Here is a 21,640-nt window from a genome sequence, read left to right on the forward strand (position 1 = left end):
TTAATTTAATTATTCGTTCAATTGCACACAAAAAAAGTTTGAAACCTTTCCACCTTGAGATGACTTTGATCAAATAATGTGTCAGCTGCCCAGCAAAAGTAAAGCCCCTCCCGTGATGTTAGGGAAAATGCAATACTTTGTTGTGCTAGTCAGATTATACATGTGCCCCTTTCATTGGGTGGGATTTGTGTGCAGCATGGGGGATGACCGGTTCAAACTAAAACTAAACTCTTTTTTATTTTAGCTGGTAGGGCCCACTGAGCTATATAGCTCTTTTTTCAAAAGCGACCTGGTCACAAATGATAGCTCAACGGAGCGGCTTATGTGAAAATGTATAGAAGCCAAAGACTCTTAAAAGCATTATTTTTAATATGGAGGAAAACAACCAGAGGGACCCGGAGAGAAATGCTCGCGACCATGGTGAGACAAACATGCAAACTCCAAATATACAATCGGGGTCGGGATCGAATCCACGACCTCCTGCAGACCAGGCGAGGTAGTGAACATCTCCTAGCCACCACGGTTGCTCGGACAGTGATCAAAGGAGCGGTCGTCCCCACGAGTCCAGCGAGCCAACGGAAAGAACTCGGAGCACATGACGGGGAGAAGCTGTGAGGGTAGATGGTAGAGGCCACGTGTCCACTATAGCGGCTGCACAGTCGAACGGAACGTAGCGAGATTCGGCGAGGAGTGTCGGCATTAACCATCTTGGGCATGATGGAGTTTTTATCTTCATTGTCACCAGAATGCAGACTGCCTTCATGAACATTCTTAGAATTCTTAGAATGTTCATTTGATTTGGTTAGCACTGCACGATACAAGTGGAAATGTAAGATTATTAATAATAATCAATAACGTTCAGTTCTTTATGTATGTTGAACTTCCTTCACACCGTACGTAGCCAACCGTGCCTTTTCGGAGGTTCGGAGGACCTTCATTTCAGCAGTGCCTTCTTTTGTCAAGGCTCTACTGGAATGAAGGTATCCCCACTTTGTGTGAGTCATGGCGGTTGGAGCTTGTATGTATGCTGAACTTCTTTTGCACCATATGCAGCCAACCGCGCTAATCGGAGGTCCAATAATGAGACTATATCCATAACAGAGGCTTTTGGGTTAGATCGCCTAAATATAAATGTGTCTTCTTGGTTCTTTCGGTAAAGTCACGTAGAAGGGAAGTAATAAAATAATAAAAATAAAACATAATAAAATAAAATAATTCTCACGACGTTTCGGCTACAACGCAAGCAGCTGTCTTCACCTGAAGACGGCTGCTTGCGTTGTCTTCACCTGAAGACGGCTGCTTGCGTTGTAGCCGAAACGTCTTCACCTGAAGACGGCTGCTTGCGTTGTAGCCGAAACGTCGTGAGAATTATTTTATTTTATTATGTTTTATTTTTATTATTTTATTACTTCCCTTCTACGTGACTTTACCGAAAGAACCAAGAAGATGAATCCCTGCAGTCACGAAAGCTTTAAATCGAAATGTAAATGTGTCGTTAAACCCGCCACCACCCGACACAGCCAATTAGTAAAGGTTCGTCACGTAAACAGAACGTGCCAATTCGTTGGTCGCGAAAGCCTACGTGTTAAACAGACTACAGTATACTTCACAGTAGACAAGGATGGGAGGTGATTCGGATGCCACTCGCCAATGGTTTTAGCTGCATTGTGCTCATGCCGCTGGGCCTGCTTGCACCCACAGGTCGACATTTACGTTGTGCAAATTCAAAGCACGCACATGGCGATTTTTTTGACGTCTAAAGGTCCTACCTCGGCATTTTAGTATCCACTATCATTTGGTGTTTTACGATACCAAGGGATTTGGTTGTATCTTGCAGTGGATTTGACAGAGGGCTCTAAATAATTGTATAATTGCCCTGCTAAATATGATGTATGCGCTCTGCAGTATTCTCACATTATTTGCGGGGGATACGTTCCGGAGATGCTCGTGAATAGAACGTTTCATGGATAATTAATGATATTAGCCTACGAAAACCTGTCTTTTCATGAATTACCTCATTTAAATACGCAAATAAGCTCTTAAATACTTGGAAATGATCATAATAACACAACCAAAAAAATGTTATTTTCCGTAAAAAACAAAAAATTCATACAAATTATTCTTGAAGTGTTAAAAATAGTTCATAAATTAGCTTGATTTTATCACTTTCATCACTTTTCTCCTCACTTTATCCCATAACTTCATCTCTCTCGATGCAGTCGTATAGATTTCCAGATACGTTTCGTGGATCGCTAAAATCGCGGATTACAGGTTCGCCAATAGCGAGGGAATACTCTATATTATGATATGGCACCTATATTTCAATTACTGACAATGTACTATATGATGATAGCAAATTGTCAAAAAATTAGGCTTTGTGACCCTTATGAGACGAGGAAATGTAAACATAAGATACCTTAATGTTTGTGCCATTTCCGTTTCATGGTGGAGCATGCACTGCAGGCCACGTTGCCGCTGTCGGAAATTCTAGACATGAGTGGACTCATGGGTGCACCGCCGCGAGAAACAAACTTTGACAATCTCCGTCCGGCCAGAGTTTTGTTTGCGCGTTGCGTCGACGAAACGCCGTCACCTTCACACTGCGAGACGAGCTCAAAGGCGACCAGACCGTGAGCCAGCAATTGCCCAAGTTCTGCAGTCCTCCGCCTATGAAGATGTCTTTCAGCCAATCGTGTGAGTGAGTCTGCATGTGGCAGGATGCCCCAGCGCTCGGGGAAAACGCACACGTGCGAGGAGGCAACCCACTACACACCTGTCAACCCCTTTTCAGTGCCATACCTTATACTGGTAGGAACGAAGTGAACCAGCCTACAATAGATTATATCGTCCGTCCGTTCGATGTCCGATTAGGTGTAGCAACATCGCCCCCTACTGCAAACACTTGGCAGGACCCTACAAAAACCTTTAGACTCAGTGTGGCTTTCCTGGCTAAACAAGTGTAACATTCCCTTATAATTCCCTGAGATAGTATTTAATTAAAACATTTAAATTAAAAATTAACTCACAGCGGCCTAAAGCCTACAGCTAGGCCTAAAGCCTAGAACTAGGCCTCAAACTCTCCCTTCGTATCGTACCCCCGCCATTTCATTTTATTATAGCCATTCATTTGTTCGTTCCTACCAGCCCACCCCACAGGGACCTGTTTACAGACCATGTCAGACCTTATTGGTCATCCCGTGCCCTTAGACATCTCAGCGTTCATCCTACGAGGTCCCATCACAAGGGAGAAACACAAACAAACAGACACGTTTTTTCCCCCGTATTGAAACGGCTGTACGCCGTATGGACCTGAAAACGCAATTTCCCTGTACAAGAATACGGGGTAAACCGTATGGGTTGACAGGTATGCCCACTATCCCATACAGAAGGGAGAGTTGGAGATTAAATTTCGATTTAAAGCTTTCGTGACTGCAGGGATTCATCTTCTTGGTTCTTTCGGTAAAGTCACGTAGAAGGGAAGTAATACAATAATAAAAATAAAACATAATAAAACAATTCTCACGACGTTTCGGCTACAACGCAAGCAGCCGTCTTCATTCCTCACCTGAAGACGGCTGCTTGCGTTGTAGCCGAAACGTCGCGAGAATTGTTTTATTATGTTTTATTTTTATTATTTTATTACTTCCCTTCTACGTGACTTTACCGAAAGAACCAAGAAGTTGGAGATTAGTCCGCAGTTCGCTGAACCGCACTCTCCTGGCAAGCCATGGTTATGTGGCTCTCTTCCTCGACGCTGATGGCAAGGGCGTCTCATAACGTTCATGCGATCTGCCAAAACGAAAAAAATGACCTGAAGTCGCACGCACTTGGCATGCACTCGATGTTGTCAACACGAGTTGTGTTCTCCACGCCGCAGGTGGGCATGGCACTCAGCTTGCACACAATGCAAGCGGCGACTAAAAGGGCGCATGCATTTGAGTTGCTTGGTCTTCATCACGCGTGGATTACCCCTCGAGTGTTTTCCTGGCACAACATGAAATGCTGGATGTTTTACAAATCCATTATTCTCCATCCTGTGATGATGATGATGAGGCTTGGTCACGTTTTTAAAAAAAATATATATAAGCTCGCCATTTATCACTTCTAATTAATTCCGAGAAACGTGCTTAAATATTTCATGAATCTGTTTATGACGGCAGAGGGCCGCTTGTGAACGATCGCTTTGGCACAGGCGCGCCGTTTTGAAAGCGTGCTCGCCGGCAAAAGTTAATTGACGACGTCTCGTTTTGTTTTACTATGTTTTATTTTTATTATTTTATTACTTCCCTTCTACGTGACTTTACCGAAAGAACCAAGAAGACGTCTCGTTCGTCTGCTGCTCACAAAGTATTACTCGCAAGGTGGCAACGTTTTGACGATACTACTCTGTGGCTCAAAAGGGAGCCGTACATTTTTCGTCAATAATTTTCTCCGGTGTTTTTTTTTGTGCCATCGCCGGAAACACTTGCATGGCCGGTCGTTATTGAAACAAACGCAGCACTTTACAGCGGGAGCTGTTATCACTAACATCGTGAGTTAAGTTTTTTACGGCCCCACCTTCTCCAAAGAGCAGCTATAATTATATGATTAGGCTCGACAACAGCTTTCAGAGGTGGAGCGGTGGCGCAGTGGTCGGCGCACTGCGCTTTAAACGCGGCAATTGGAGCCCTCCCACTCTCCACTCTTTCACCAATCCTGACTGTGACCAGCGTGGTGAAGAATGGTCAACAACAACAAAAACGACCATTCACCAATAAATGGCGGTGACATCACCACAGAGCTTGCGCCAGACTAGGTGCACCTTGAGGCCAAGTGAAGTGTGGAAGGATCTCTTCTGGCAGGAGGTCACGGAAGAGACCCAAGTGTTGCGGGTTGACTGACTGGATGACTTGCAGAAGCACCGTCTGTGTTCCCCACTGTGGCAACTGTTTTAGCCGCCCGGTGCTCTGCTCGTTGTTGCGAGCATCACGCCTCTTGCCCTCCGTTGTTGCTGGAGGGCGATTTTCTCCAACTCCCCATTAGCGACCTTCACGAGCGTCCTCCACAGAGGTCAATCTAATCACCACTGCTACCGGTCATCAGGAAGTCCACTCAGCTTGGTCAAACAACCCCCACACCGACATGGTGTAGAGAGGCTTGCATGAGTCAGTTGATTGACGAAGTGCTGCCAGTCAATAAATAAAAACCTCTCCCTGTGAGAACTACTGTTTGAATATGTAAGATACGTTTATTTTTTTGCCACCATAAAATTCAAACAACTATGTAACCGCCATCACTTACCGTAAAACACAACATTACAATACTGTCGAGTGGAATAGCTGAGTTTCTCAAAATTGCTAAAAATTGTTCAACTTACATTCTTATGTGTTCAATGCACAGTAGCCGATTTTACATTTTAAGGACACCGTGTTTATCACGCGTGAGTGGTCTAGAATCTTGAACAAGGCCCCGCCACATTGTGGAAGCTCTGCTCATGCGTTGCTGTTCCCAGCGGTTCGTGGTTACATTTCTGGTAAATGAGAATGCCCCCTGCTTTTGACAGTGCCGTCCCCCTATACGCCGGTGCGTCTCGGAGCACTTAAAATCGCGTCTCAACACATTTGAAAGGGGCACCCCCGGCGGCAGCTGTCAGTGCGTGGCACAAGGTGATTCGGCACCTGGCCTGCACTCGGCCATTTGTCTGCTCTGATTGCTATGCATGATTCCCAATTGGGTCATTTGTATTCGTGAAGTTTTCCCATCGCAGATGATAAGAGGAGTTCCGCCATGTGCAGTTGTAAAATGGTGTTGCGGGAATACATTTGGCACGTCACATCCATCTCGCCTTATTTTGCCCTGAACCTCTTAATCGGATTATGCAAATATAGGGCGCAATAATGTAGGATTATTTTGCCTAGGCGTACGACGATCCATAATCCAAACCACCTAACCAACATTCCAGAAATTATAGGGTGAGAAATTAAGCTCTGACCTCAAACCTACACAACTACTGACTCAGTACAGAACCAACTTTTCGTTCACTACTGTGGTTCAAGACCACCCTCATCACTATAATCGGCAATTTTTACTCATGCATGTTTCTGTTTTTCTCTCAGACGGGCTGTACAGCTCTCTGATGCGATTTCCTCGAGTTGAAATCCGCATTTACTACTGCCGCCTTGCTGACGGAAGAAATGACATGGACTCAAAAAACACCACGCTTACTATACCGTCCAAACGTGCAGCCAGTGTCTCTGAGCCATATATAAAATCGTGTGGAGGAGGGGGGGGGGCGTTGTCTGGTTACCCACGACGCCCGCAGAGGCTGCGTCTCTGGTCTCTCGCAGTCAGAGGTGGAGGGAGAGGACATTAGGATTCAGTGGCAGGCAGCAACCTCCTCGCCCTGCCGGCGTTTGATGCTTTCCCGTATACCCCCCTTAATTTCCCCGTAGGATTTGCTTAGAAATTTCATATACAGGGAGCGAGGTCATGAATGTGAAGCCCCCTGGGTGCGTCGCCTCGCCGGACGAAGGCTGCGTATCTTGGTGAGCTGCCTCGGTCGCCCCCTGGGTTAAGCTGCTGGGGGGCCCTGAGTCGTTGCTGCCTCTCCGTGCCGCACGCGCCGCCCACTGTGGTGCAGTAGAATTCCTCTCGCCCGCGACCCCCCGTGACCGGCGTTTCCTATCCTCCACGGCAACGACCCCCCCGTTACCCACAATTCCTATCGTCCGTGGGAGCGGCCCTGTTATCCCACAATTCCTATCATCCTAGGGAACGACCCCGTTACCCACAATTCCTATCGTCCGTGTGAGCGGCCCTGTTATCCCACAATTCCTATCATCCTAGGGAACGACCCCGTTACCCACAATTCCTATCGTCCGCGGAACGCACCCCAATATCCCACAATTCCTGATATATGTTTACGCGAGAACCGATGTTATCAGTGACCCGATTTTTCCTAATATCCGCGATTACCCCACGGTTGTTTCCATCCTGCGTGCAATTTGTTCACAAGTTGTTCGCCGATAGGAGGAGTTGCGCAACAGATTCATGGAATTATCCACATTTTATTTTCCTGTTATCCGCAATATCACATTGAACACTGCGGGTGCAGTTGGTTAGACAATCGAGGCAAAGTGGCCCCCACTATAGGAACGTGGAATTTCCATCACTGGCTCAGAACGGCCAGTGGAGATGAGTGTTTACCAACGTTCAATCGAGCAATGCGATACCGCGGCTCTGACACTTCGATACGCAGGTCATACTTTATGCAAAGCAATCAATATCAGCCGTACGTGCAGATTTAATTATTTTTCGAACACAACACCTTCTTGGCTAACTTAAAAGCGAGACGCGTGGAATCGCGGCCTGATAATTATGGGCCCAAAAGCGATAGTTGAGCAGCATCTCAATACAAACACTTCTACCCTCTGCACCGATCATGGGGGGGGGGGGGGAGGGGGGGACAGATGCAAAAAAATGGCTAGCCTTAAAGGGACACTATCCCACGGGAATCTTGGAACGAGGATATTTTTGGACGAGGCCCCGGCGAGGCGACCTGCGTGTCATTAGTATGACCTTGTGCAGGAGACCTTTTTAAAGCACGGTGCAATCACTTGAAGGTCTCCTGACAAGTGATGCACAGACGTTTGGTTGTAATTCATTTCCCCATGGCGAGGCTATTTGCATGCTAGTTGGGCTTTTGGTGAATCTAGGAGACTTGTTGAAACAATTGGAACATCCGTAAAAGAGGGTTTTTTTTGGGTTAGATCGCGAAAAAATATAAATGTGTCGTCAAAACCCGCCACCACCCGACACAGCCAACAAGTAAGGGTTGTCACGTAAACAGAACGTGGCCAATTCGTCACGAGTACAGCACACGGATGTGTTGGAGAGTCAAGCCACACAATTTACAATCCGAGTACGATGTTTCGCCAGTACATAATTACAACCAGCTTCATCAGGCGACAGCCAGATTTGTGGAGAAGTCCAACTGTTTCATTCCTTATACAGAGGCGTAGATGTGGTGACCACGCTTCTGCGCTCTTGCGCAAAGTGGCGGGCAGGAGGGGATTAATGAGTCAACGTACATTATGCATGCGCATTATGCAAGCCCTTGGAACATTTCTTAAACCCCCCCCCCCCACCAAAGCTACATCGCGAGCCCCGCCCCCACATGCATTTGTGTCCTCTCAGCACAATAAAAGGGTTTGCCGCAGTCAATCGGCAGCTCGGGTGCGGTGGGGCTAAAGTGTTGGGGACTCCCGCCTCTTGCCAAGACGTCTTGCCGCCATGAAAGTTGAGGCCAAAATGTCCCCCTTGGCGGAGGCCCTTCTGTGGCGACAGTGGCGTGAGCAAGCAATTGCAGGGCTGCACCTTTCTTATCTTTCAGGAGATATGAGGGGTGTTCTACAGGTGACAGGGGTATTTTTGTTTTACATTTGCAGCATACCTACTTGCAACTTGAGGGGAGCCGTGGTGAAGCAATGTTAACTACCTCGCCTGGTGTACAGGAGGTCGTGGGTTTGATCCCGACCCAGATGCCTGCTGTATATTATTAGGAGTTTGCGTGTTCTCCCCGTGGTCGCGTGGATTTTTCTCTAGGCCCTCCGGGTTTTCCCTCCACATTTAGAATCAACACGCGTTTAAGAACATTTGGCTGACGTACATTTCCACGTGATAAGCCACTTCGTTGAACTATCATGTGTAGCCAGGTTCCTTCTGAAACAGAGCTCTACAGCTAAATGGGTCTTGCCTGGTAAAATAAAAAATAGTAAAATCTTAATTTAAAGCTTTCGTGACTACAATAATTCATAATTGGTCCTTTGGTAAAGCCACGTAGATAGAATTTTTTTTTTAAATATCACGACGTTTAGATCGCAACACAAGCAATCGTTAGCAGGTGAATTTTTTTATTACTACGTGGCTTTACCGAAAGACCCAAAGAATATAAAAAATAGTTATTTTAAAAAATGTTGTGTATGAGATCCATGCATATTCTACTCGGTTTGAGAATAAGACCTTAGAAATTGGGGGGGGGGGGGGGTGGAATGTTGATAGCTCACACTGTAAAATAATTTTTGGTAAAACGTTTAAATGTTTTTTTTTGCAAATATCTTTCTGGAAAAAAAATCATCATTGATACTAGCGATTGCTTTTTAATGACCCCAAGTTTTTCCTTGCTCCATTTCCCGTGATGTGGACATTTATAACGTGCATCTAATTTCTTATATTTCTACACAAATATACCACATGTAGCCTTTACAGCCTGGGGCAAGCGCTGTTAGCGAGCACCTATTAAGTCCACGCCACCACACGAAGGGGTGTGGGTGCACCAGCACCACGTCCGGCCGCCTTGATCTCCGTAGTGCTGATGTTTACACACCGCACCAGCTAATCGTTTTAGACTTAGTTGACCTCAGGGCAGCACAGGATCGGCTCAGATATGTGTCATCGATGTTTTCCGCAAACCCGGAATCGAGCTCGGGTCGCCGAGTTCGAACGCAGTGCACTAACTGCTGCACCACCGCTCTTGACGATGTTTCTACACACACGCACACTCTCACACTCGCACACATTGCCATCGAAATACATTTGAAACAACGCGATCCTAAATCGCACTGTGCGTCATTGCTAACGATTGTGGGGAGTGGAGTGAGGCGGGGGGGGGGGGTTTGGTAATTTTCACGTGAAATCGTGTTTTATTTTTGTATCTGGGCATTTGTGTGTCGCATCAACGTGTCGGCGAGGAATTTACACTTTGCCAAAACGTACGAGCGTCAGTGCAAATGTTCACGGTGAAAAACAATAACACTGTACCTAAGGCTGTATGCACGCGGTCATGTGCATTCTGTTATTTTACACGCGCGCATTTGCATAATCGCTTCGTGCGATGCCTGTGATTTGTTTTTTGTCTGACAATATTTTTTCTGACCAGAAGGAGTTTATGAAGTGACGAGCAATAGCATTTGTCAGAGATGGGGAATAAATTGCTTTTCAATATACACTCATCAAGACAGAGATAGAGATATATGCGCCAAAAGCCAAGCGCACATTGCGTCAAGAAAACGTGTGTTTGCATAAGAAGATGTTTGCATCGGACTTCCCCGAGACTGTATTCCATTTAAGAAGACGAATGTTTGCATTTCGTAATGCTTTGCAGCTCATTTCGGAAAACAATTGGCTTCACGGCGCCCCAGGATGAGTTTTTTTTGACTCCCAATATCTGGACTCACGGACGCAAAACACGTCAGTTATAAGAACCGTAGCAGAATAAAAGACAGTACGTTTGTTGATGTTCCATTAATTAAAGTGTCAGTAGGTGCTGGACGGATTGTTTCATCACAGGACGGCGAGGAACGGTAACACCTTGGTGGAAGCCTTCACCTAGCAGTAGATAGATAATGGTTTGGAGTTGAAATTCTCACTTAATGTTGATAGGTTGTGCAATAAAATTGCTCTTGGAATCGCGCAAACTTAATTTAATCGCCACAACTGATTTGTTCACATCTGAGAGAGAATTTTCGCAACAGAGCAATCGGGGATTCCACTGATGACGATTCCATTGATGATGATGATGATTCCATTGATGATGATGACTACTGATGATGATTCCGTTAATGACGATTCCACTGATGTTGATGATCCCACTGATGATGATGATGATGATTCCACTGATGATCGCTCCGCTGTGTGATGATGACTACTGATGATGATTCCGTTGATGACGATTCCACTGATGTTGATGATCCCACTGATGATGATGATGATGACGTTGATGATTCCGCTGATGGTGGTTGGTCACGGAGTAGAACGGCAGCAGATGGCTGTCAACCGCTTGCCGCCGGCTCCTCGCAACTCCTTCGGCCACACGTGCACAGTTACTCAACTAAGCTATTTTTATTTCACCAAGTTAGGCCCACCGAGCTATATAGCTATTTTTCAAAGGTGACCTGGCCACAAATGATAGTTCAACGAAGTGGCTCATCATGTGGACATTTTGTAGCAGCCAAATACTCTAAACGTGTTTTTTCTAAATGTGGACCCGGAGAAAAATCCACGTGACCACGATGAGAACGTGAAAACTCCAAATATACAGGCGTCAGGGTCGGGATCGAACCCACGACCTCCTTTGTATCACGCAACGGAGTTAACACTTTGCCACCCATGGGATTGTTTTGGTTCGGCGCGCCTTGAAGATGGAGCAAACTCGCAGGTGTGCCGTGGAATGGAACAGGGTTGAGAAGTACTGCCCCAAGTAGTACATCTTTTGATGAATGCCTTCTCACTGCATGGAGCACTCCTGACATCTGCTGTTAAGCACAATGTCTCAATAGTTGCGAGTTTAGAATGTTAGAAAAAAAAGTGCCTCTATTCCATTCTTCGATGATGCAGGACATCTTGGAATACAAAGTGCAGATCATCACGTGCAATTGCATACTGTGGCACTCAACTTTATTGCTCCAACTTGATTGCTCGTTTGGACCATGCTGAGATGGAGCTGTCGTAGCGCGGAACACCTGGAGGGCTACAAGAGGCAGCACAGCAAGTTGGATTCTGTCCTATTTGTGCAGAGTTTGTGACTCTCAGCAGTGAGTGGCGAGATATGTAATGACTTGACACACTTCTCTTGAGATGGCACTTTATCGAAGACACGTTCACTTGACATCCAGCAGAGATCCCACTGCACATCTCCCCCTTATATACCAACACGAGGCCACGCCCCCCTTCTCGAATCGTCTCGCTGACTCCGGACGCTCGCTCCACCGGCAGACTCCACCGTCATCTGACCACGCTCCCGTCTCGAATATTCCCGTAGCCACCAGTCCCTTCGCACTCACAGCTGACTCCTCTGTCATTACCTCCCGTGGCCACCAGTCCCTTCCCACTCACAGCTGACTCCCCTGTCATTACCTCCCGTGGCCACTAGTGCATTCACACTGTAGGCTGACTCCCCTGTCATTACCTCCCGTGGCCACTAGTGCATTCACACTCACAGCTGACTCCCCTGTCATTACCTCCCGTGGCCACCAGTGCCTTCCCACACACAGCTGACTCCCCTGTCATTACCTCCCGTGGCCACTAGTGTATTCACACTGTAGGCTGACTCCCCTGTCATTACCTCCCGTGGCCACTAGTGCATTCGTACTCACAGCTGACTCCCCTGTCATTACCTCCTGTGGCCACTAGTCCCTTCGCACTCACAGCTGACTCCCCTGTCATTACCTCCCGTAGCCACTAGTGCATTCTCAACGCATGCAGACTCTATTGTCATTACATATATATCTATTTAAAACCCTCTGGTGTCGGTGTGTTTTCTGTGCTCCTCTACAAATCTTTCTGGTCACGTGTGAAACAGAGCTTCATAGCTCATCGGATTCCTCCAGTAAAATAAAGTATTCTAAATCTGAGATGATTGCGTCGTTCTGTCACTGTGTAAACTAATGGCATTTATTACACGCATAGGCAGCTGAGTGGGTCCCAAAGAAATCGGGCTTTTTTTTAACAACACAACCATAACCAATTGCCATATTTTGAATACAAAATTATCCCCATTTTTTGTTTTGCCGTTTTTTTTTATTACCGGTTACAGCCCCAAGCTCCCGGCTCCGCTTGTATTCCTCGCTCAACGCTCCCAACGAGTTGGTCTGTAAGCGGAACCTGGGGGTGCGAAAAGTCATGGTCCTGTCGCTATCAAAGTGAACCAAAGAGCGAGCGTAGACATCCGTGACCTGAGCCCCAGTGTCCAAGGTTCGATTGTTCTAACTTTTTTTTTTGGCCACCGCTCGCCTTGTGCCCCGGAGCGGTTTCGAAATCGCTGTCGCTCCGCCCTTCCCAATTGTCTGATGAAGCGAAACAAAAGAAAAGGGGTCTGAGGGGGGGGGCTAGTCGTCATGGTTACGGTGCTTTACAAGCGTCTTGGCGTTCCCCGCGTTGACTCCAGCGGGCGGGAGCATCACGTGTGGATATTCCCGGCAGCGCGGCTCTGGAAGTCGGGGGGGGGGCAGCGTGAAATGTGCGATGCAATCTAATGAGTCGTAAGGCGGAGGGGCGAGTCTCGCCGGCGTGGCATCGTGGCACCACGGCGCCTCTGTGTACACTATTGCCGTTTATGCTTTGCAGAAAGGGCCCGTGGCATTTCTGGCTGAGGTGTTACGACTCGCATGGCTGTGTCCATGTGGCGATTGGCTGTAGCGCTGCTGAATGGGGCTCATATGTTGGAGAGTTACATTCGTAAAAAAAACTCTTCGTCAATAACACTGGCCCGAAAGGAATACATACAGTGAGGGAAAAAAGTATTTGATCCCCTGCTGATTTTATACGATGCCCACTGACAAAGAAATGATCAGTCTATAATTTTAATGGTAGGTTTATTTGAACAGTGAGAGACAGAATAACAACAACAAAATCCAGAAAACGCATGTCAAAAATGTTATAATTTGATTTGCATTTTAATGAGGGAAATAAGTATATTACAGGAAATGGCTCTTCTTTTTATGAGTGATGCTTTAAAAAAAGGACCATTGCCTAACATGTCACCTGTCATATATTTCAATATATTGTATATATTATTTAACTTGAGGGCAATATTTGTTGACAAGTGTGCCAAGTTTTTTTTGTTGATTGTGATTGTTCACAGCTGCCAGCGCAGTGTCGCAATTTATTTTCCGTCCACAATTGTGAACGGTTCGTTCGTTAGTTTCTCAGTCCGCTTGTCATGGTGAGGGTCGTGGTGGCAGCGTGTTGAGTAGTGGCGGTCCAGACCTCCCTTTCCCTGGCGACAGACTCTAGCACTCTATTACAATAAACTGCTACACTATACATTACTACACTATACACTACTACAGAATACACTACTATGCACTACTACAATACTACATTATACCCTACTATGCACTACTACACTATACACTACACTACTATACACTACGCTATACACTACACTATACACTACAATGCACTATACTCTACTATAGACTACACTACTATACACTACGCTATACACTACACTATACACTACAATACACTATACTCTACTATACACTACACTATACACTACACTACTATACACTACGCTATACACTACACTATACACTACAATACACTATACTCTACTATACACTACTACATTATACACTACTATACACTACTACATTATACACTACTATACACTACTAGACTATACACTACACTACTATACACTACGCTATACACTACACTATAAACTACAATACACTATACTCTACTATACACTACACTATACACTACACTACTATACACTACGCTATACACTACACTATACACTACAATACACTATACTCTACTATACACTACACTACTATACACTACGCTATACACTACACTAAACACTACAATACACTATACTCTACTATACACTACACTCTACACTACACTACTATACACTACACTATACACTACAATGCACTATACTCTACTATACACTACTACACTACTATGCACTACTACACGATTCGCCACTATACACTACACTATACACTACACTATACAATACACTACACTATACACTACTATACACATACTTGATATCTTCCTGGGGAATTCCCAGGCGTTCCCAGGCCAGCCGAGCGACGCAGTCCCGCCAGCGTGTCCTGGGCCTGCAAGTTTAGGATTGGCCAGTTCAATACATCTTCGGGATTCAACTCGGCACATCAGCTGTGTGTGATATCAAATGTTGGTCGTCCTCAGGAAAGAGACCCATCCTTGTCATGGGAATGTGTAAGATCCACCACTGACTTAGGGCCACCAATAGAGGCGAGCGCTGCCTCGCTGCGTACTCTCAGTAGGGAGACGATCTGCGGATGAGACGGAGGTGAATATCGCTCCTAAGTAAAACAATCAATAAAATAAAATAAATTAAAACAACTCAATTAAATCACGACGTTTCGGAGGCAACACGAGCTTCCTTCATCAGGTGTAAAAAGGCACAGGAAAATAAGTGTAGCTACAGTTATTCCTAAAGAAAACTCTTCGTCAATAGCACTGGCCCGAAAGGGTATATTGATATTACCGGAAATGGTTCTTCTTTTTATGAATGATGCTTTAAAAAAAGGACCATTGCCCAAAATATCACCTGTCATATATTTAAATATATTGTATATATTATTTCACTTGAGGGCAATGTTTTTGACTAGTGTGCCAAGTTTTTTTGTTGATTGTGATTGTAGCTACAGTTATTTTGCTGTGTTTCCTCCGAAACTTCGTTATTTAATTTAGTTGTTTTCATTTATTTTATTTTATTGTTTTACCTACGTGACTTTACCGAAAAAAACAAAAAGTATGAATCCTTGCAGTCACGAAAGCTTAAAATCTAGAATTATCGCTCTTAAGATTGCTTGCTTGAAAGAACGCTGCTGTTTGTCGTTAGTCCTGGGGGGGTCGGGGGGGGCAATGAACAGCCGATGGACTAAAACTGTTTACTTTTGTGTGGAGACACAGGAGTGAGTTGTGTTCACGTGTGGTTTTTAAACAACAACAGTTATTGTCGCAAGGTCAGCACGTTCTACTCAAATGTTGGCGCATTGTTAGCTCGGCCCGTGAGCGGTGAAACGAGGACCATCAGGCCAGTATCACTTTGTTTGCAAGTCAATTGGCAAAGGCCGAGAAGCGAGGACATTGGTTGGAGAGAGGGTTGGTTCAAAAGGTTATGAGCCTGACATGTGTACAATGTACCTACGCCCGTGTTCTAGGGAGCACCTACACCTGTTTTACAGGGTGGTTCAAAACGTTACAGCTTGACACACATTCACTGCACCTACACCTGTTTTACAGGGTGGTTCAAAACGTTACAGCTTCACACACATTCACTGCACCTACACCTGTTTACAGGGTGGTTCAAAACGTTACAGCTTGACACACATACACTGCACCTACACCTGTTTTACAGGGTGGTTCAAAATGTTACAGCTTGACACACATACACTGCACCTACACCTGTTTTACAGGGTGGTTCAAAACGTTACAGCTTCACACACATTCACTGCACCTACACCTGTTTTACAGGGTGGTTCAAAACGTTACAGCTTCACACACATTCACTGCACCTACACCTGTTTTACAGGGTGGTTCAAAAGGCTCTGAGCCTGACATATATTCAATGTACCTACGCCTGCAAGAACCACGTTTTATATATATATAAAATATACTTTACATTATGTATATTAAAAAAAAGCTGTTCTTGCCAAGAAATCATGGGATTTCACCGACAGTTCAGGGAATTCAGCAGCGGATGAGCGTTGCCTAGTGTCGGAGAGCGTATGGGGAAATTGATCTCACAAATGTATTTTTCACGAAACAATTAATATTTAGCGCGTCCTTATAAGTGTGCGTGTGTTCGTGCGCTCGGGCACGCGCGTGCGTTTACTTATTTATCCGGAATGGCCAATCGCGCAAGAGGCGATATTTCGCCAGGCTCCCTGGCTCCTACGAGCCAGTTTTATTGTGTCAAGCAACGCGGGTTAAGATAGAATAACGATGACACTTAACAGCTCCATAATGCGATCCGCCCGAAGATTGCATTCCGCACCCTCTGCAGGGCCGCCGCGTTGGAAATTGCACTTCGTGGTTTAGTGCCGAACAATCCTACGGGGAATGGCTCTTAAAATGCACGGCGATGCAGATACGCGTAATAACATATTAGAGAGAGGGCCCCTGCGGGAGTTACGAGCCGCCGGGCGCGAGAGCAATCTTCGGGAGAGCGTTAATTTGGCCGACGCGTCGAGTAGCTAAGTCGACGTCTGCGGAAACGTTACACGCCAGCAAGCTAAGTGGGGAGCGGTAGTGTAGCGGTTAGCGCGCTGCGCTGCGAACCTGGTCGACCCGGGTTCGATTCCAGCTCACGGCCAACACCCAATGACGATTATTTGAACCGGTTCTGGGCCTCCCCTAGGTCGACTTAGCCTCACATTTGTACCTGGTGCGGTGTGTAGACATCGCCACTAGGGAGACAAAGGCGACTGGGCGTGGTGTTGGCCACCCACCCCGTCGTGTGCCGTGCCGGCCTTTATAGGTGCTCGCTAACAGCACTTGCCCCTACAGTCTGTTAACGCTATACGGGGAATCTTTGTCTAGTTTTACCTGGCGATCCTTTTACAGACGCCTCGCTGAAATAACGGGGATGATTTGTGCCTGCCATACGAATGTGGATGTTTCCACTGCGGGGCTCAGGGTCACCAACACTCACATGATAGTGAGGTTACACACGGGGATGCCACCACGGTAGCGAGATGTTAACGACTTCGCCTATTATGCAGGAGGTCGTGGGTTCGATCCTGACCCTGACGCCTGCTGTATATTTGGAGATTTCATTTTATTCCCGTGGTCACGTGGATTTTTCTTTGGGTCCTCCAGTTTTTCCCTCCATTTAGAAACATGCATTTAGCGTATTTGGCTGCTATACATTTCCATGTGATAAGCCACTTCGTTGAGCCATCATTTGTGGCCAGGTCGCTTCTCAAAAAAAGCTATAAGCTCAATGGGCCTTTCCTGGTAAAATAAAAAAGTTTAGTATACTACATGTAGTTCTGTATTCCTTTATTAACGAAGGCTACATAACCATTCGCCATGATCTGTCTCTTGGTGCATTGAAGGCCCCTCAAATCCGTTGCCATCTCTCACGATCCCATGGCGCAACACTCAACTGAGAGCCGACACAGAAGCAGATGTCATCATCTGCCCGTCCGTTTGCTTCCGGTTGCCAAACGAGTACATCATCGGGCCACAAATGAGCCACACCACCTTGCAGATCTCGTCAAGGAGCCGACGCTGTCACGCGATCCGCGGTCATCCTCGTAGCGGATTTTAACGGTGGTCACTGCACCGCGCGCTTTCACGAGCACTTCTGCGGCCGTTTGGAACGCTCTTCCGATGTTCGGGAGCCACTGGAGTTGTGCACTTTTAAATCATCGATTGAAAACGAATTTCTTTAGAACTGCTTTTTGTGTTGAGTTAGTCTTTCCCCCCCACCGTCCTTCACGAACCAACAGTGTCCCTTGTGAAGTGAAGTCTGATCATTATTATCGAACCTTCGATTAGCACGGTTGGCTACGTACAGTGCGAAAGAAGTTCAACATGCATGCATCTCCACAGATAATATTTTCTTTGACTGCCACTCCATCATTAGGCGCGACCATAGGCCATCCCTTCTAGCCATGATACGTCATGCAAAGGCACGCTTACTTTTTTATATTAAGGCTCTAAATTGCATACGTTTGCTCTTCATGTTTACCGTTGTGTGTTACGAAGTCAAATGTATAACGTGTCTTTGCAATCAAGAAACATACAACGGTTAAATTCCACATCGGTTAAAGTTAACGTTACAAGTAAAAATAGTCAAAGTTACATTTTTTATCAGTTTTTTTTTTTGAAAAGGAAAACAAACCCATCCTTAATTTTCACCAAACGGATCGGGCAATTTCAAGAAAACTAAATCTGCCCACCGCACAATGACACTCTCGATTAAACAAAACAATTCAAATCGGGCACGCGCTATTCAATCACCGCCCCAATACAATAAAATGAATCTCCGCACGCACCCGGTGCTTTTAAGGAGTAAAGCCGGTGGGTCACGTGACGAACATTGACCTGCAACATCGGAACGCGTGCGCCCTGGCCTCCCCTTCGAATTCACCAACAAAGGCAGAGGAGTCATACTCTTAGTTCTTTCGGTAAAGTCACGTAGGTAAAAAATGAAATTAATGAAAATAAAACAATAAAAATCACGACGTTTCGGAGGCAACACAAGTCTCCGTCATCAGGTGGGACCGTCACAGCCAGATTTGCTGCATCAAGTGAGGCAAGGATTCAAGATGTAAGCCCTTAAAAGCAAGTTGAGGGGGGAGGAGAGGGGGGGGGGGGCTAATCAGATCTAGAAAGGCAGAGGAGCCCCGCCCCCCCCGTCCCTCGCCCCCCCCGCCCCTCGCCCCCCCCGCCCCCCCGCCCCGCCCCTCGCCCGCGGCCACCTCCAACCTCGCACAGCGCCCATCGCTCATTCCCAGCCACGCGCTCGCCAAATTGACTCGCAGGCCATTCTCAAAGGACCCTCATTTTACAATGATGGAATGCAGTTTTACTACGCACGCATGTGTAACAACAAAGTGGGTGTGTGTGTGTGTGCGCGCACTGTAAGGCAGTGGAGTGGTTAGGGGCCGTCCATAAATGACGTCACGCGATTTTGGACGATTTTTGACCCCCCCCCCCTGTTGACAGAAAAAGCCCCCCCCACAAAGCTCTGCCCCCCCCCCCAAAACCATACTTCCATTTTGAAATAAAAGATGTTTCAAACCGCTTTCAACTATTGACATTGTAGTGCGTATTTAATGTGGCGCTGCACTCTGATGTTGTAGGAGAAAACATTTATTAAAATGTATATTTAATTAAGTAGAACGTGTTGTCTATATTTATTTAAAGTTGCGCATTTTAACGTGACGTCACATTTTTCAAACCCCTCCCCCCCACGTCACACATCGTCACAAATGTCTGACCCCCCCTCCCCCCCCTAGGTGCGTGACGTCATTTATGGACGGCCCCTTAGTGCGCTGCTCGTTGAACCCGGCTCACGGGCAGCACCAGTGACGATGATCTGATCCGGTCCCGGGCACCCCTTGGGGTGACTCGGCCTCAAATGGGTACCTGGTGCGGTATGTAAACATCGCTACTGCGGAGACAAAGGTGGTGCTGGCCACCCACCCGCTATTGTGCGGTGCCGGCCCTACCGGTACTCGCGAACGGTACTTGCCCAAAAATTGCGTGTTAAGACGACACGAGGGATCTTTGTCTTGAAGACCTGTGCTCTTTCGTTGTGATTTTAATGCCAAGCCACGGCTCATGTAGCAAATGGCGAATATCTGAACCAGTTCTGGGTCTTCTCATTGGTCGCTTCAGCCTAATACAGGGGTCGGCAACCTGCGGCTCCGGAGCCGCATGCGGCTCTTTTGAACCTTGACCGCGGCTCCGGGGCGGATGCTAGCGAGGGGAGGAGGCGCACTGTGACACCTGCTCTGGCGTTGCCGCTGCTGACAGGTCGCCGCTCCGCTCCACACTGCCCGCCCGGTGACAGGCAATAACGTTGCCGTTGCTTTGTCACATGTTTGGAAGAAGTAAAAACCTTCCTGGGCAGCAAAGAGCTCACCTTTGCTGAGCTGGAACAGCCAGAGTGGCTGGAAAAATTACATTTTATGGTAGACATGACAGCACATCTAAACACGCTAAATACAACCCTTCAGGGGAAAGGAGGCACAGCCCTGCACATGCTGGAGGAGGTTTTGGCATTCGAGCGCAAGTTGACAGTGTTTGTCAAAGATTTACAGAGAGGTACACTGTCTCACTTTCCCTCTTTGAGAGAGTTCAAACAAAGTCATGATACGATAAATTTGGAATATTTCAAGTCTGCAATCACCACAATGCAAAGTTCGTTTGGGAAACGATTCTGTGAGTTCAGAGAGGAAAAAACGACATTATCCTTCCCTGTCACTCCCCTGGCGATCGATCCATCCCTATTGAATATGACTGCATTTGCAGGTGTAAGTCAACCTGATCTTGAGATGGAACTGGCCGATATAGCCGACAAAGATATATGGGTGTCCAAGTTCAAATGCTTGACCGCTACTCTTGAGGATGTCGCCCGTCAGAAGGCCATTCTGGCTCAGAATCATAAATAGAGTGATATTGAAAACCTTCCCAAACAGGACAAACTTGTATTCGAAACATGGAATGCCATCCCCAACACTTATATAAACATGAAAAATCATGCATTTGGAGTCCTGTCGATCTTCGGCTCCACATATGTATGTGAGCAGGTCTTCTCCAACATGAACTATATTAAAAACAAACATCGATCACGCCTCACAGATGACAGCTTGCAAGCCTGTGTGAAAATGAAGGTGACGTCTTACAGCCCTGATGTGCAGACACTGTGCACTGAGGTTCAGGAGCAAAAATCCCATTAACCAGGTAATTTAGCTATTAATTTGCAAAAATATATTTTACATTGTTAAGTGAAAAAGTCCTTTTTTTATTCAGATTGACAGCTGACTGCACGATCCTGTATATAGCAATAAGGTAAGAAACAATATATGCAGTGTTATATTTGTTTTAAATGTTGCAATGGTTTTGCGGCTCCCAGTTTATTTTTTCCTTCGGAAACGGGTCCAAGTGGCTCTTTATGTCTTAAAGGTTGCAGACCCCTGGCCTAATACGATTACCTGGTGTGGTGCGTTAGCATCAGCACTGGGGAGACAAAGGGGCCGTCCATAAATGACGTCACGCGATTTTGGACGATTTCCCCCCCCCCCCCCTCGTCACACGGCGTCACATAAAGTCAGACCCCCCCTCAAATATAACGTCACAAAGCTCTGCCCCCCCCCTTCCCCAAAACCATATTTCCATTTTGAAAATAAAACATGCTTTAAATCGCTTTAAACTATCGTAATTGTAGTGCGTATTTAATGTGGCGCTGCACTCTGATGTTGTAGGAGTGTTGTTATAACAATTAGTGTTGTTATAACAATTCTATATTTATTTAAAGTTGCGCATATTGATGTGACGTCACATTTCTCGCCCCCCCCCCCCTTGTCACACATCGTCACAAATGTCTGACCCCCCCCCCCCCTAGGTGCGTGACGTC

The sequence above is a fragment of the Lampetra planeri genome, chromosome 35 (genome assembly GCF_965212315.1).
Source record: "Lampetra planeri chromosome 35, kcLamPlan1.2.h2, whole genome shotgun sequence".
Taxonomy (NCBI): Eukaryota; Metazoa; Chordata; class Hyperoartia; order Petromyzontiformes; family Petromyzontidae; genus Lampetra; species Lampetra planeri.